Raw genomic sequence first — 14,055 nt, 5'->3', positions numbered from 1 at the left:
CAGAGATGAAATGCAAGCGTTAGTTTCCAAGTCAGAGAGCACAACAGGCTCGGTAACAACCCCAAAGCTGGTAGGGAACCAATCCTTACGACAACCTCATGATTTTGGGAAGGGAGCCCCGGGAAGGGGGCTGGGGACACCTGGGGGGGTTTGGTGTCCCCTGTGGCAGGACAAGCCCTGCCCCGGAGCTCAGCTCTGCCTGGCAGGGACCGAGCCCTCGCTCCGGGCTTTGCTCAGCATCGCTCCCTGCCCAGCTGCCCAGCACTGCCCTACGCCACGGGTTATCTTGTCGGATTTTTAATTACATCGTTCAGCGGCTTTGCAGCCCAACGAGACACAGAGCTGTATCTCAACGGGTTTCTTTCCACTGCTTAACCGTAGGAAGAGAACTGCCTCCAACCTCAGGCTCTAGCAAGATGTAGGCTCTACCTCTCGATCCAGAACCAGCTCTCCAAGAGCCAGGGAGCAGCCCGGCTCTGCTCAGCATGCAGATCCTCACAGTCCTGTCTGCCTAACACCAGCCTCTCCGTGAGCAGGATTTATCCCCCCCGTCCCTCTCCCTTCGCCCCCCAGTTCCAGCTCCTGCAGTGTCCCCCCCCCAGCAGCGGTCCTTGCCCAGCAGCGAGGCCGGAGCCGGAGCGGTGACGTGCCCCGGGGCTGTCTGTGCCGGCTAAAGGGACTTCACCCGCTCCCATTTGCGGCATGACAAGCAGAAACCAGGGGAAGCAGCGAACCCCTTTCAATCTCAGCGCATCCCAGGCCGCGCGTCCTAAAGGAAAAAACCTGACTGATAGGCAAAATGCTCAGACGCGGGATAAACTACGCTCGAGACTGTAATTATTTCAATAGTTGAGGCTCAGACAGCGTCCCCCGAGAGCGGCAGTGCTGACCCAGTTGTGCAAGCAATTGCTGCCAGACTGTCGTGTGTGTGTGTGTGTGCCGGCTCACCCCCAGCCGGGCTGCCACCAGCGAGTGCATGAGGCTGGGTCGTTTTGTTCAGCCCCATCCGCCTGGTATGAAACAAGCAGCAGGAGAAGATTAAAACGCGAAGCAAAACGTAATCTGGTTAGCTGCAGACAGTTTTACTTGACAAATCTTTATCGCGGGCTCAAGCCGGCACCCTTATAAACACAAGGCATTGATGTGAGACGTTCGAGTGCTCCCACAGCAGGTGAAAAAATAGCGGAATAAAAATAAGTCAGATAAGTTACAAGATAAGGGAGCTAAAACTGAAAGGATGACACTGCATCTGGTGCGAATAATTATTTTGGCATTATTCTGCCCAGTGCTAATCCTCAACAGCTCGAACAGACTCAATCACTGTTTAACCAAGGAATCATGACTACAAAACAAAGAGTAACTGGATTAAAATCTTTCCATGGTCACAGGTCACGTCTGTGTCACATCTGCTTAAAACGTTCCTCCAAGGAATAGAGAAAAAAAAAAAAAAGAAGATTTGACTTTAAAAGATTGCATTGAAATACACAGCCTCCAGGTTTCAGTTCTAGCTTGGTTTATACTTAGACATTCTGGCATTGCAAAGAAGGACGCATTATTACTTTAAAACTGTCTGTTCTCAGGAATCCAAACCCAGCACAATAAACATCCGAACAGTAATGTCATCATCCACAACACCAGCCTGCACACAGCCTGCTCAGAAAATGCCCAGAGAACCCAGGCTTCCTGAGGCTGCGCTTGCCAAAGCAATAAAATTAGCACTGAGAGATGAGGGTTTTTTAATACTTATTTAAAGCCAGCTGAGCCTTTCTGATTATTTTTAAAATGAAAAATCTGTTCGAGTGGCATCACCGCTGCTGACTTCCTGCAGCTGCAGCGACGCAATTTAACCATTAACCTTTTACATCCATAAACAACGAGAACAGCAAGGGCTGAAAAAAAAAAACCCACAGCCCCTCTAAAGGTCGCCGCTAACTAACAGCGCGTGGAGCAAAGTTACCAGGCAGCTACGTGCACGCACAGAGCACCGCTCATCCCTCCTCCCTTCTGCTTTCCATTCCTCCCAAAAATACACGACGACTCCAAAGCTGTTGCAAAAAAGGCAGCCTCTTACCTGTCCCCGCCGCTGACGGTGGCCGCGCTAGTTGTGACAGCTCGCTTTGGGCTGGAGAGCTGCTCCCCGGCACGCCGCGAGCACCGCAGTGCAATAAAGCATCCTGGATGCTCGCAGAACAGCGCAACAGCCCGGCCGGGGCGATGGTGAGGAAGGCAGCGGGGCTCCGGCCGCTCAGAGCAGGCTCGTGTTCAACGCGGTGTAGCAGCGGGGAAAAACACCCGTGGAAAACCGCGCCGCTCCTGCCCCATGCGTCAAGCTTTTGCTTCCATCGCCTCGCTCGAATCGCAGCTCCGGGGGGCGGGGGGTGCCTCCCTCTCTGCTCCCAACCCGGCCGAATCCAGCAGCCCCCCGAGCTGCCTCCCCCTCAGTGACCCTCGGCGGTGGCAGTGGGACGTCCGACTTGCTCTGCGAGCGCCGGGCACTAAGGAGCAGAGATGCAGCCCGCGGAGAAGAATTGCGGGAGCGGCGCGGGGCTCTGCTGTTGCATTGCTCTCCTCTGCTGCATGCTAATGAGCAATGATGTCAGCCAGCCAAAGGCACCGCATCCGGACCGCGCGCCGCCACGGCCCGGCCACCCTCGCATTGATTTACATGGAAATCAGCCCGCTCCTATAAATCAATAAGCCCCGCGGGCTGCTTTGGGAAAGGGAGAGCAAATCCTTCCCTCTGGCTCGCATGTGCGCCTTTCAAAGAGTTGGCTCCGCACCAGCCGCCCAAATTGAATGGTGTGAAGACACTAATTATCCTTCCCCAACCATCGCCTCATTTGATGCTGACCCAATCGCAACTTGCTGTCAAACTTAAGGCACGGCTTCGTAGGTAAGCGGGCTATTAAAGCAACAATCTGCTGGCTCTGAGCAACGGATCATTTTTCTCCTGGCTTTCAGTGCCCTCTTAATTATTTTCTGCAGTCACTCACTACGATTCCCCACTGGTTTCTCAGACGCAGCCTGTTTGCGCACCAGCAGGGCTAAATATTCTGGGAAACGCGAGTTATTAGCGTGGCATTTCGGTTGCCGCATATTTTAATGCGTTTTCTCTGCTACGGCCCCCAGAGATGCCCCGCTCACACCTTTTCTGAGCGCCTCGGGCAGGCGCTGCAGCCCCCGGGGAGCAGCTGCCCCAGCGGGGATGCTGAAGCCTCCTGCCCCGCGGGGGGAAAAGCAAAGGCACGGAGGGATGGAGCTCCGCTGCTGGGAGCTCTCAGCTCGTTGCTTGGGAATAAGGTGGCAAACGAAGCTGTGGTGTTTGCAGAGTGAAATTTCAAAACCTCATTTCCGTGTTTTGGGACGACAAAAGAGGCAAATAAAACGTTCCCAACGTGTACTGTTTCCACGGCGTGCTCCTGGCTTCCAGGGCCTAGCTCCAGCTTTGCGAGCCCTTGCTTTTGGCAGTGCTAACCGTGTTTACAGAACACAGACGGGTGCGGAAACTACAGCTGTGAGTCTTCCTCCAGCCTAAAAATGCCTTAAATTATCATTATTAAGGCTCATAAATTAGGTTTCATTACAGAGCATTATGCTCAAAGTACGCAGGGCGAGCCCTTCGGCTGGGACTCCCCAGCCCAGCGCCGCCCAACTCACCCGGCCCAGCACAAGGCGCAGGACAGGCAGACAGGCAGACAGGGGACGTGCAGAGCCCTCACCCGGCTCAGGCATCACGTTAGATGAAAGGCAACATTCATGGCTATTAATGAAATACTTGAACACTTTCTTACTCCCCTCTCTTTTTGAATTAGAAGCAGCAAGTGCAGGAATTGATCCCTGAATCTGTTCCTGTGCCCAGCCGGGTCAAAGCTTCCCCTGGTGGCAGCAGCACCACCACCACCTCTGCTGGGCGATGCCGAGGAAGATCCCCTCCAACCACACTTGCAGGAAAAAAAAGCCCCCCTGCCCTCCAGCCTCCTAAGCTGACACATTTTGTCCCCTCCAGCTTTCGCCGGCATTGCAGGCAGGCTGTCAGCTCGCCTCTGTCTGGTGAGCACGCCAAGGCCCCAGGATGACGTATTTTCCCTCTTAACTTCAGAACACGTTAATTAAAATACAAAGGAAGTGAGACAAAACTGAACGGGGCAAAAGCAAATAAAGAAGCCTGCTTGTAAAATGATAATGTAGAGCAGAAACTCTGCAGAGCAGAAATTACCCGTGTTTACTGTAACAACCTTCCCTGGAAGTATGTTGTTAAAAGCACACAGCACTAACAGGGGCTGCGGCTAGCACAAAGAACACGCACCGCTCAATATGACAGGTCCTGTAGGTGCTAATTTTCACTGAATACATGAGTAAAACGCCTGCCTTTATCTGCATTAACTTCCAAGGAGCGAAGGCCCCGAGCTATAAACACTGGGGAGCAAGGCGTCAATTAGTGCGAGTGCCACTCGAGCAGGAGCCCCGCCGGCAGGGTGCGGGCTCCCGAGCCCACCTCTCCTACACGTGTTCGGTGTCACTCGCCCTGCAGCAGCTTGGAACCCCCAGAATCAGCCTGGCACAGCCCCGAGGGCAGGGAGATGGACGTGCGAGCCCCGGGCACCCAACCGGGCGTCCTACAGCAGAGCTGAGTCCCGCAGCACGTTTCGCTTGGCTGTCTTGGCCAACTGGGTCATCCCAAAGGAAGGGATCGCACCAGAAACTGCGAACTTTTAAGCGTAAGCTGATGCACGAAGATGAAACGTGGGTGAGAATCATGAGCTGATGTAAAGGATCGGCCAAGCCACTGCTTAGAGCATCTCAGCTGCACGGCTACGAGCAAGAGCACGCGGTGTCTCCAAACAGCAAGTCTAATCAGTTCCTGGCAGACGTCCTGCTCTGATGCTCACAGGCCTAAATATCACCCAAATCCAATGAACAGGCTATTCTGAGACAAGAAATCAGATTAGAAGATGCCACTTGTGGACACACGACTGTCTTCGGAAAGTGGAAATGAGCCTTCCTGCTCCGAGAGCTGCCAGCGCGTTGGCAATTGCTCCGTATTACTGCTACCTACTCAGCGCCTGTGAAAAGGTCATGTGTTGGAATAACTCCAGAAGGCACGCGGTATTTCTTGATAGATGCTGCAAATTACGCAGGTGAAATGGGCGTTTCATTAAGCAGCAAGGTGAGGACTGAGCCGGCGGAGCATATTTCTGAAGGTCACATGAAGGACTTGCATCGTTACAGGGATGGATGCTGACAACTACCCGCAGGGAAGCGAATACTCCGGACGACCCGAGGTAAAACCTGAGCTACCGAAATAGAAAAGCAATTGCATCAGAGCAGGAAGCCATGCTCAGGTTCACAAGTGTGTGATGGCCAGCTCTGCTCGTAGCCACAGCCACTTCTTTCTGCCCTCTGCTCCAGGTTTTAAAGGCAAAGACCCAAGCTTTAAACTTCCTGACATTTGCACAAACTCATCCCTGCAGCTGGTATGAAAAGTCGCTGTAAAACAGCCCACATCTTTCAAGTGCTGTCTTCTTTTATCACCTTGGCGTATCGATCAGCCGCCAGGCTCCACGTGATGCTGTTTGTGATCACAGCGAGCTACAAGGCACGGCCACGTGCAGCCACAGCAGCCTGGCACCCTCAAGGTCACCGGCTGCTAAACCTGACAGATGTCAGGTCAAGTTGCCTTTCTGAATTATTTAGTGAACATCCTCTGCTTGTCAGGGACGTGCTACCTCGGGATGCTGTGCAGGCTCCAGCTTCTGCCATCCCAGAAAGCTGCCCGTGGGGCAAAGGCTGTCCCCTGCTCTCCTGGGCTGCTCGGGGACGGTGACACAGCAGTTCAGCAGCCCCCCTTCGCCACGCCTGGCTTTGTGCACAACAACAGCTTACTTTCCCACCTCTCTTTCTACCCACAGAAATGCAGAACTGGATATGTGCAGTGCTTTTTTTTTTTTCCCCTCCATTCCCACACTCGCCCTGTAATTTGCACAGCGATCTCCGCTCTCCCAGCCAGCGCTGGCTCCGACGCCAGGACGGGCTGTGCTCCGCGCAGTCCCAGCGCGCTGCCTGGGGCTGGGGACATCTGGGGCACGAGCAGGGACACCAGCAGGACCTCCTGCCTGAGGCCACGGGGCAGCAATGAACAGCAGAGCAAGCAGCTCTGCAAACACCGGAGGGGAACACCAGGGTGCAAAGCAGCAAAGCCTCCTGCGGCACTGCTCCCAGGGGAGCCAGTCCTGTTCCACCCAGCCAGACGCTGGCTCTTGAGGAGATGCAGAGCATGCGGGGTTGTGCCCAAGGTGCATGGAAAGCTCTTTGGAGAACCCACGCCATGAAACGCAGGTCAGAACTTTAAATTAGATTCAGCTTTTTCCTTTTTTTTTTTTTTTTTTTTTTTAAGTGAGGCAGCAGGCCCCCCCATAGCTCTCAGTGCCGGAACTGGGGATGCCTTATCTCCAAAGAATTCTGAGCAAAAACAGGGTAGATGGAGAGGCAAAGGAACTAGCATCCGATGCAGACCGTTAATCCCCAAACCCCAGCCTGCTCGGCTCTTCCCCAGGCCTGCCGTTCGTACCTTCACGTGGCTGCTGCCATGCGCGAGACAGACACGTTCCTCCTGCTGTTGCTGCTGCTGCGCTTCACTTATTTTTGGCAGACGCACGGGTGAGGATCCGTGCTGTCAGTCTGCAAGGAGGAATTTAGTTTTGAAAACCGTATCGAGCCCAGCAGCAGACGACGCAGAAGGAGAGGTACAGCCTGTAAATACCGCAGACGATTTCAGACAGCTATCGGTGCTCCCTGCTAATTCAGCCAGCGAGACAGACCCGACCCTCACCGGCGCTACCCTTCACGTGCAGCCCACGTGCCCTGGCACCCCTGGAGCACACAAACCTGCGATTTCAGGTGGCTGGTGACGAGGTGGGAGGACCTGGCACCATGCACACACAGCCCAGCGAGCACACAGCCTGGGTGCACGCACACTGACAGCGCGCCCCGGTGCCGGAGCTGCAGGCTGGATTTCCATCCATCGCTGTATTCCACACCCCCCCCCCCCTTTTTTTAATCACCTTAATGCAAGAAGCTTTACACAGCTTAGCAACAATAAGGCTTTTCATAGCCTCCGGCTTGAACTCTGCACTACTACGTTTTTTTACTTTTGTACGTTAAAATCAAATTTGTAACAGAATGCGAACAACAATCTGCATGCTCATGTTTTGTTTCTTCCCCCTTTGCTAGCCTGACAGTATTCTCATCTGAACGCTTTTTAATAGTGTCCCTTAATAATGTCTACAAAAGCCTCATTAGAGCACTGCGTCGAAACTTAAGCTAAATAAACTCAAAGCACTATTTTTTAATTAAATATTTTTCTTGGGGCCTTTCCACGAACAATAAAGCACTCAGTGAAAATATGCTACGAAGGAAATCCATAAATCTTCAGCTTATCTTGTGGTGTGGTTTTCTAAAGATCTAAACACCTTTGATCGGTTACACAAATTAATTTTCCATTTACAAAAAATAGAAGCTGCATGTACAGGATAACCCCGCGCTACCACGTACCTCGGCAGCAGCTCGGGGCTCCCTCGCTGCAGCTCTTCTCACCACTACCTGACACTGTCAGGGTCGCTGTCACTGTAGATGATTTTTTATTTATTTATTTTTGCTTCAAACCTGTCTGATAGGGTGTTTTGGGTCACTGGTTGTGCCCTGAGGGTTTCATGTCTTTGCTCACAGCGCTCCCCTCAGCGCCATGCACGAAGAAGGCTCTGCCTCCACCCGCTCCCCCCAAAACCCCATTATCGCCGTGTTTTCCTTTCCCAGCACGTTCAGCTGTCTCCACGCTCAGCAGCAAGTCTCGAGCCAGCCCAGGGCCCTGCCCAAGCAACACGAGCAGGGTTTGTACCCACCGAACCCCCACCGCGCCAACCTTCCCTGGCTGGCGGCTGGATTTCAGCACTGCCCCTTGCCTGGGCTGGGCACGGCCCCGGGCAGCACGTGTTGGCCAAACTGCCCAGAAGCAACCAGTGGTTTAAGATAGCCGTGTTTCTGCTCTGACATGGCCAGATAGGAGTGCTTGCCTGCTTGGTCCCCAGCTGCATTAAATGCAGTGAGGTAATGCCAGCACGTTTTAGATTCATCTCCTGCTCCTGTAACGTATCACACGTCTAGGAGGAGAATGTGTGTTTGTCGCCAGCATAAATGGGCTTTCACGATGCGGCGAGTCTTTTACGTTTCCAAGTGTATCTGCAAATGCAGGGAGACCGGCTGTGGTCAGGAATGCGGTGGGTCCTCACGTCGGGTAATGCACGGCCTCCTTAATGCTCAGTGGGAAGAGAGGTGCCAAAATGGGCTTTGATTTCCTACCTTCGCATTAAGTTAAACAAAAATAAATAAAATAAAATAATAGCAGCTCAACTTAATTTCACTGTCCCCAGCCCATTCTAGACCACAGCCCCATACAACCTGCCCAGAGTGCACAGGGCAGGTCAATGCCTTTTGGGATACTGCAAGGCTTACAGCCTGCCTGTCCTGGTACGAAGGCTGGATGGAGCCCACGTGTCCCTGAGACAGCCTGGCACTGGATACAAATGACAATAGTTGTTTGCTATCCTTCCCTTTGTTTTAATTAGGAACAACAATTTGTTATCGTGGCTTGACATTTGCTCACACTCAGGGATAAATTGTTTCCTCGAATGATACGCTGAGATTACAATGGGTTTTGCGTGTTTGTATTGGTTTTAGTAGCTCATAACAAACCATGAAATTCATTACTCTTGCCACAAGCACCCATGAGATATGCCAACCAGGGTGTGATTTATACAGAGCTCGACTCTGAAATTAAAAGATTTTAGTGTTGCCTGCAAGAACTCAAAGATTCAAAATTTTATACAGCTGAGTTACAAAAAAGTCTCGGGCTCAAGCTATTCTGTTGTTTTATCTGCCTAAGGAGCCTGAGCATTGAAGTCAGGGTAAAAACAATTCACTAAATATTAATTGATTTAAGCGTATAATTTGAACAGTCTTTTTAGCTATAAGCCTTCTGGCCTGGAAGTTACTTCATTATCTTCTTTAACCGCTTAGATGCTACATACAGGAAGATACTTAACAGCAAAACTTCTCTGCTCCAAGATTTTCGGCAACAACACTGGAAGAAATCACTGGAAAGCAGCCCGTGCCTCAGCATCCTTAGCAGAAAAGGCCTGTCAGTCATCCTGCAGCCCCATTTCTCAGCGCCACGTCAGGCCTCGTACATCACGCACAATACACAAATCGCCAGCCCCATCAAGGCCATTAGAGCTGCTCAGCCCGTCACGGAAAGGTCAGGCTGGCGCTGCCGGCGCGGGATCAATCACAGCCCTCATCAAAGGCGGCCACGGCCGAGCCCGCGAGAGCGCGCAGCTGGAAACCCCAATCCCTCCCCTTTATGAGCTGTCGTCTTCTAAACCGTTCTCCCTTATTGTAAAACATGGCCAAGCGTTTATCTTATCGCAATCTACAGGGAAACGCAACTAAACCAGCTGCCGAGCAAGCGGGGGCGAGCAGGACTCCAAGGGAGGGATTAAGACCATATCAGGCCTGGGTCGAGCAGGGACGTGGCCCTAACCCCAGCGCAGCTCCCGGGGAGGCTGTGGGGTCCCAGCTCTCCTCGCTGCCCCTTGAGATGGGCACAAGCAGCGCACAGCCCTCGCTCCGACCGCCCTTGTGCTGCTAAGCCTGGTCTTCCAGGTGGTGCATCCCATGCAGGAGGGGTCCTTGGAGCATCCCTCCACGCCTTGTCCCCACTCGCCCTATGTAACAGGCTAGAAAAAGGTCAAAGCCACCTTGCGAGGAGGCGCCGGGTGATGCCACGATGGCAACAACGAGGCGCAGCGTGCAGATGTCCCCAGCCAGGGGACTGCGCGAGTGCCCCACACCCGTGGAGGAACACGGGGGAGACACAAACATCACCGCGCCGGGGGCCCCAAATGGGAGCCTTGGGTGCAGAGCTTGAGGGCACCACCAACACTGGCTCACCAGGGCAGTAAAACTCCATCGCTCACGTTTAATGTGGAGACAACAGCAATACTGACTGCTATTGCTCCCACCAGCCAGTACAGACTGAAAACCACAGGCCATTTCTTCCCTTCTTTTTTTTTTTTTTTCCTACCAAACCCTGCTGCACGCAGCATTATCTTCAAAGGGTAAAGCAAACATGTTTGCTAAACATTAGCAGACTAAATACATCAGCCCTTTAGAACCAATTATTGCTGTTAGAGATTTAGTGAGTCTCATTGTTTCGTGGCTCAGAAAGCATTTTCCAGGCTGCTTTGGAGCAGGCTGATCTTCAAAGCGAATAACCCCCCGACTCGTCCCCCAAATAGAAACCAGGTGGGCATCCAGAGGAGCCGTGATTTCTTTTTTTTTTTTTGTGGAGATTTAACTTGCATAGTCTCCTCGCAACAAAAGAACAGCTGCAATTTTGGGGGTCAGGGCGCTCGAGTCCAAAACGGGGGATCAAAACCCTTTGCTCCACCGTCACACAGGAGGCAGAGCCAGCCACGCTGCCGCGGCACAGGAGCTGTGCCACATCTCACCCTTCCGTGCCCTTATTTCAGGGCAGATCAGCAAATCCCCAATGTTCCTCCTACGTGCCAAACAGGATTATTCCCCCGCAGCAGCACGGGGAAGCAGAGGGGGAGCGCAGCTGGGCTCCCCGCGGAACAAAACACTTCAACTGTACCTCCAAAAGACAGTCCCCGTCTCAAAGACGAGCAACCACGGATGGCCAAGCAGACAGATGGGGGAAGGAGAAGGGAAGCTCACGATACCGGTGAGACTGTTGTAATTAGTGTAATAAGCAGCAATCACAGCTCAACAGCTGCCTTCCCCTTGCTGAGCGTCTGCTCCGCGCACCAGCGCAAACCCACGGCCAAGGAGGATTTTGACACTCCCTGTACTCTGAACATCACCGCTATGAGGAAGTTTGGACTTGACTGGAGTTTTCTTTCCAAGTGAAATGCCGAGGGAAGCAGTCTTCCTGCTCTCCCAGCCCCTGCCCACCTGAGCAAGCAGCACCCCGTGTTACAGAAGGGTCACGAAACCAGGCTCGGTTTTGGTGTTGACTGACTTCGTATGGGGCTTACAACAAGACCTCATCGCCCCTAAGCTGAGACCAACCTTCTGAAGTCCAAAGAGCCTCAGAGAGGAACCATGATACAGAAAACAGCAAAACGTGGCAAATCATTTACTGTAGTTATGCCACCAGCCTTGCCTCCAACCAGTTTTAGGGGCTTGCTGGATCACAAACACAGCGAGCGCAGGCACGGCAAAGATGCTTGTGTGACAGCTACGGGTCCCAAAGGGCAAAATATGTCGTGGCTTAGACCCAGGCTGCTTCTGAGTCCCTGGGCACACTGTGAACACATTCCCAGGGAGAACTGCTCCTTCTTGCTGCCTTCTGCCAGCCCTTTGTCTACACGGATGGTCAACGGGAGCCATCGGATGCTCGGGCCCTAATGGATATTTTGGCAGGAGTTAAGCACGGAGCTCTCACTGATTTTTAGTGGGTGTTAGACACTGATTAAGTGTCTAATGTGAAGATGTTCGGAGGTGTGAGCTCTAAACTCTTTATGCAAGGGTCTGTCTCCCACACTGTGGGTCCTACAGTGCTTCAGAAAATGAGCGGGCTGAGAAAACAAATAATGACAAGCTCGGAAAGCAGAAAATGTTTACACCAAGGAAATTTAACCCCTCCTTTAAACAAGCTCCAGACCAGGCTGGGCAGGAGAGCTGAGGACTAATTGCAACCAGGCGGCGAACTGCTGGAACCAGCATGTCAACAAACACAGCGCCGAAGGGTTAAAAAACATGCAACGCAAAGCCAGAACAAAGATTTCTTTAATTTCCCCGTGCAAAAAAACACGTTTGAATTTTCCCTGACAAGCGGCCCGTCAAAGCGACAAAAGAAGAGCAAAAGAGCCATTTGTTGTGACTTTGATCAGCCCCAGCTCCCCAAAAGCGCCGCGGGTCACCGCGTGCGCAAGGCACAGCCACGAGCAGCCGCCCCGTTAACGAAGGCTAACGAGCAGCAAGGTGAGCCCAGAGTTAATCAACGCCAGCTTACGCAGCGTGCACCAACGCCTCGGCTTATGCAGAGTGACAAAACACGACACGGCAGCAGCGGTGAGCGACGCCGCGTCGTTTTCCTGGTGGCTGCGGGGAGCAGCACGGCGTGGTCCTCGTGCGTGGGGCGGGACGAGCCGCGCTGTCGGGAGGCAAAGAGCCCCGGCATGCTCGAGCCTTTCGGTTGCAGCTCTGCTGTAAGGCACCAGTGGAAATTAATGGGGCTTTCAAGTGCGTAAATGGATGGCGGAGTCATCCACGGCGAGTCTGTTAGCTAATTAGTTGAGATTGGCATTTATTTTATACAAGGGGCATTCAGGTAAAGCAGATATTTTTCTTATATCTGTATACGTGCCATTTACGCTTGGCAAATAGTCCACCAAACCCATCTCCTGATGCTCCGAGGCTCACACCAAGGCACACTCTTTCCTCCCATGCAGACAGCTACAGCTTCGCCCATGGGTGCAGCCTGCGCTGGGCACATCTCCTCCTGGGGCAGGTGGCCCACAAAGCAGGGAGGAAGCCCCCATCCGGCAGACCTTTGCAACCTGTACAATCCAGAACAAGGTATCCCAAGACCTGACACAAGAGCTTATTTCAGAGGAACGTTTAACCTGCCATGTTGCTGGCGCTTCAGCCCTTGCATTGCTGTGGGAAGCCAACGTCCTGTGCCCTGATCCCCCACCTGAGGGTGCAACAGCCAGCAAACAAATGCAGCTCAAACGCTCAAGTGGCTTCACTTGCAAAACCTAAGTGACGCTTCAGATTTATAGCACCCGAGTAATTTGATGCCTTCTAGCCTGTTAATGAAGCAAGCCTTAATACCATTTTATCATCAGATTTAATCTTCCTGGCACCACTTCACGCCCACGGATAGCGCACTCCCTGTCTTGGTACCTTGGCGGCTGTTGGACACAGCCCCCGAGCAGCAGCTGACTCCCAGCCCCACTGAGAACTCAATCTCGGCTAATCCCATCCCTTTAAAGCAACTCAGAGTTGAGCAATCTAAAAAGGAGACAAATGAAGTCACTTAGGCTTATCTCTCTAATTGCCTGCCTGTGAATCGGGAGGGCTGGTGTCAGCCACCTGCACTCACGCAGCGTGGAGATGAATTAATGCCAGGCAGGGAAATCAGGCCTAAAATATTTACCGTGAGCATTTTCAAACCTGTGACTGGAAGTACTGAAACGCTAGCGCTGCTGCAACGCCAGATCCAGCCCTGGCTGCGAGGAACGCGGCCGTGCCTTCCCTCTGCTCCTGCACCACGATGGGGCCTCCTCCTGCACTGCCCAGCGCCAGCATGGTGCAAATGTTAATGAATACGCCCCGTGAATATTTAATGCACATTTTCCTGCAGGTCCTGCTGTGATAAATGGCCACCTCATTACGAATGCCCACCTTTCCTTCATTTGTATCTTGGCGCAGAACACCTACAGCTGGAACTACGTACAGGCAGCTGAACGGCTGGAAACATCAGCAGATAAACCAACATCAAGAGGGCAGAGCCCAAAGACAAACTTCAGGGGAATGTGAAGAGAAACGCATCCTGTTCAGAGCAAGGATTTAATCTCTGCCACCTCTCAGGGTGCACAGAGAGAGGCCAAGGGAACAAGCCAGCACCACAGTTTCTTTTTAGTGCAGTTATTTGTCCAGTTTTATCATCCCTTGGCTTTTTCAATTGCACGTGGAGGTCCCAGCCCCAACGGGGGCACGCTGCCCATGCCGCATGGACACAGCCATACGTGGGTACCATGCCCATGGCTGGCTCTGCTCCGACACCTCCACCCAAAACCAGAGCTGCGCTGCTCTTCCCACATCTGAAACCAGGGAGCGTGTCCACGACTGGTCCCAGGTTACGCAAGCAAACCAGGAGTGACGTGGGGAGGGAATGGGGATTGCCCCACGCTCTCCTGGAGGCATCACCATCACTATGAGGCATCACAACGCTTGCCACGCTCAGCT

The 14,055-nt window shown here is 52.8% G+C and overlaps 1 protein-coding gene across 4 annotated transcripts in view; it reads right to left on the bottom strand.

Annotated features, from left to right (window-relative positions):
* Positions 1 to 14,055, bottom strand: part of PRICKLE2 (prickle planar cell polarity protein 2) — a 98,260-nt gene that overhangs the window by 35,698 nt on the left and 48,507 nt on the right. Inside the window, exon 2 of one of the 4 annotated variants that reach the window (XM_080605724.1) lies at positions 2,072 to 12,641. The exons of the other annotated variants lie outside the window; for them this stretch is intronic. The gene's annotated coding sequence lies outside the window, so the exon portion shown is untranslated. The remainder of the gene's footprint in view (positions 1 to 2,071; positions 12,642 to 14,055) is intronic. 4 annotated transcript variants of the gene reach the window in all.

This window comes from Anser brachyrhynchus (assembly GCF_964034855.1).
Source record: "Anser brachyrhynchus genome assembly, chromosome: 10".
Taxonomy (NCBI): Eukaryota; Metazoa; Chordata; class Aves; order Anseriformes; family Anatidae; genus Anser; species Anser brachyrhynchus.
This window is presented reverse-complemented; position numbering and strand designations above follow the sequence as displayed.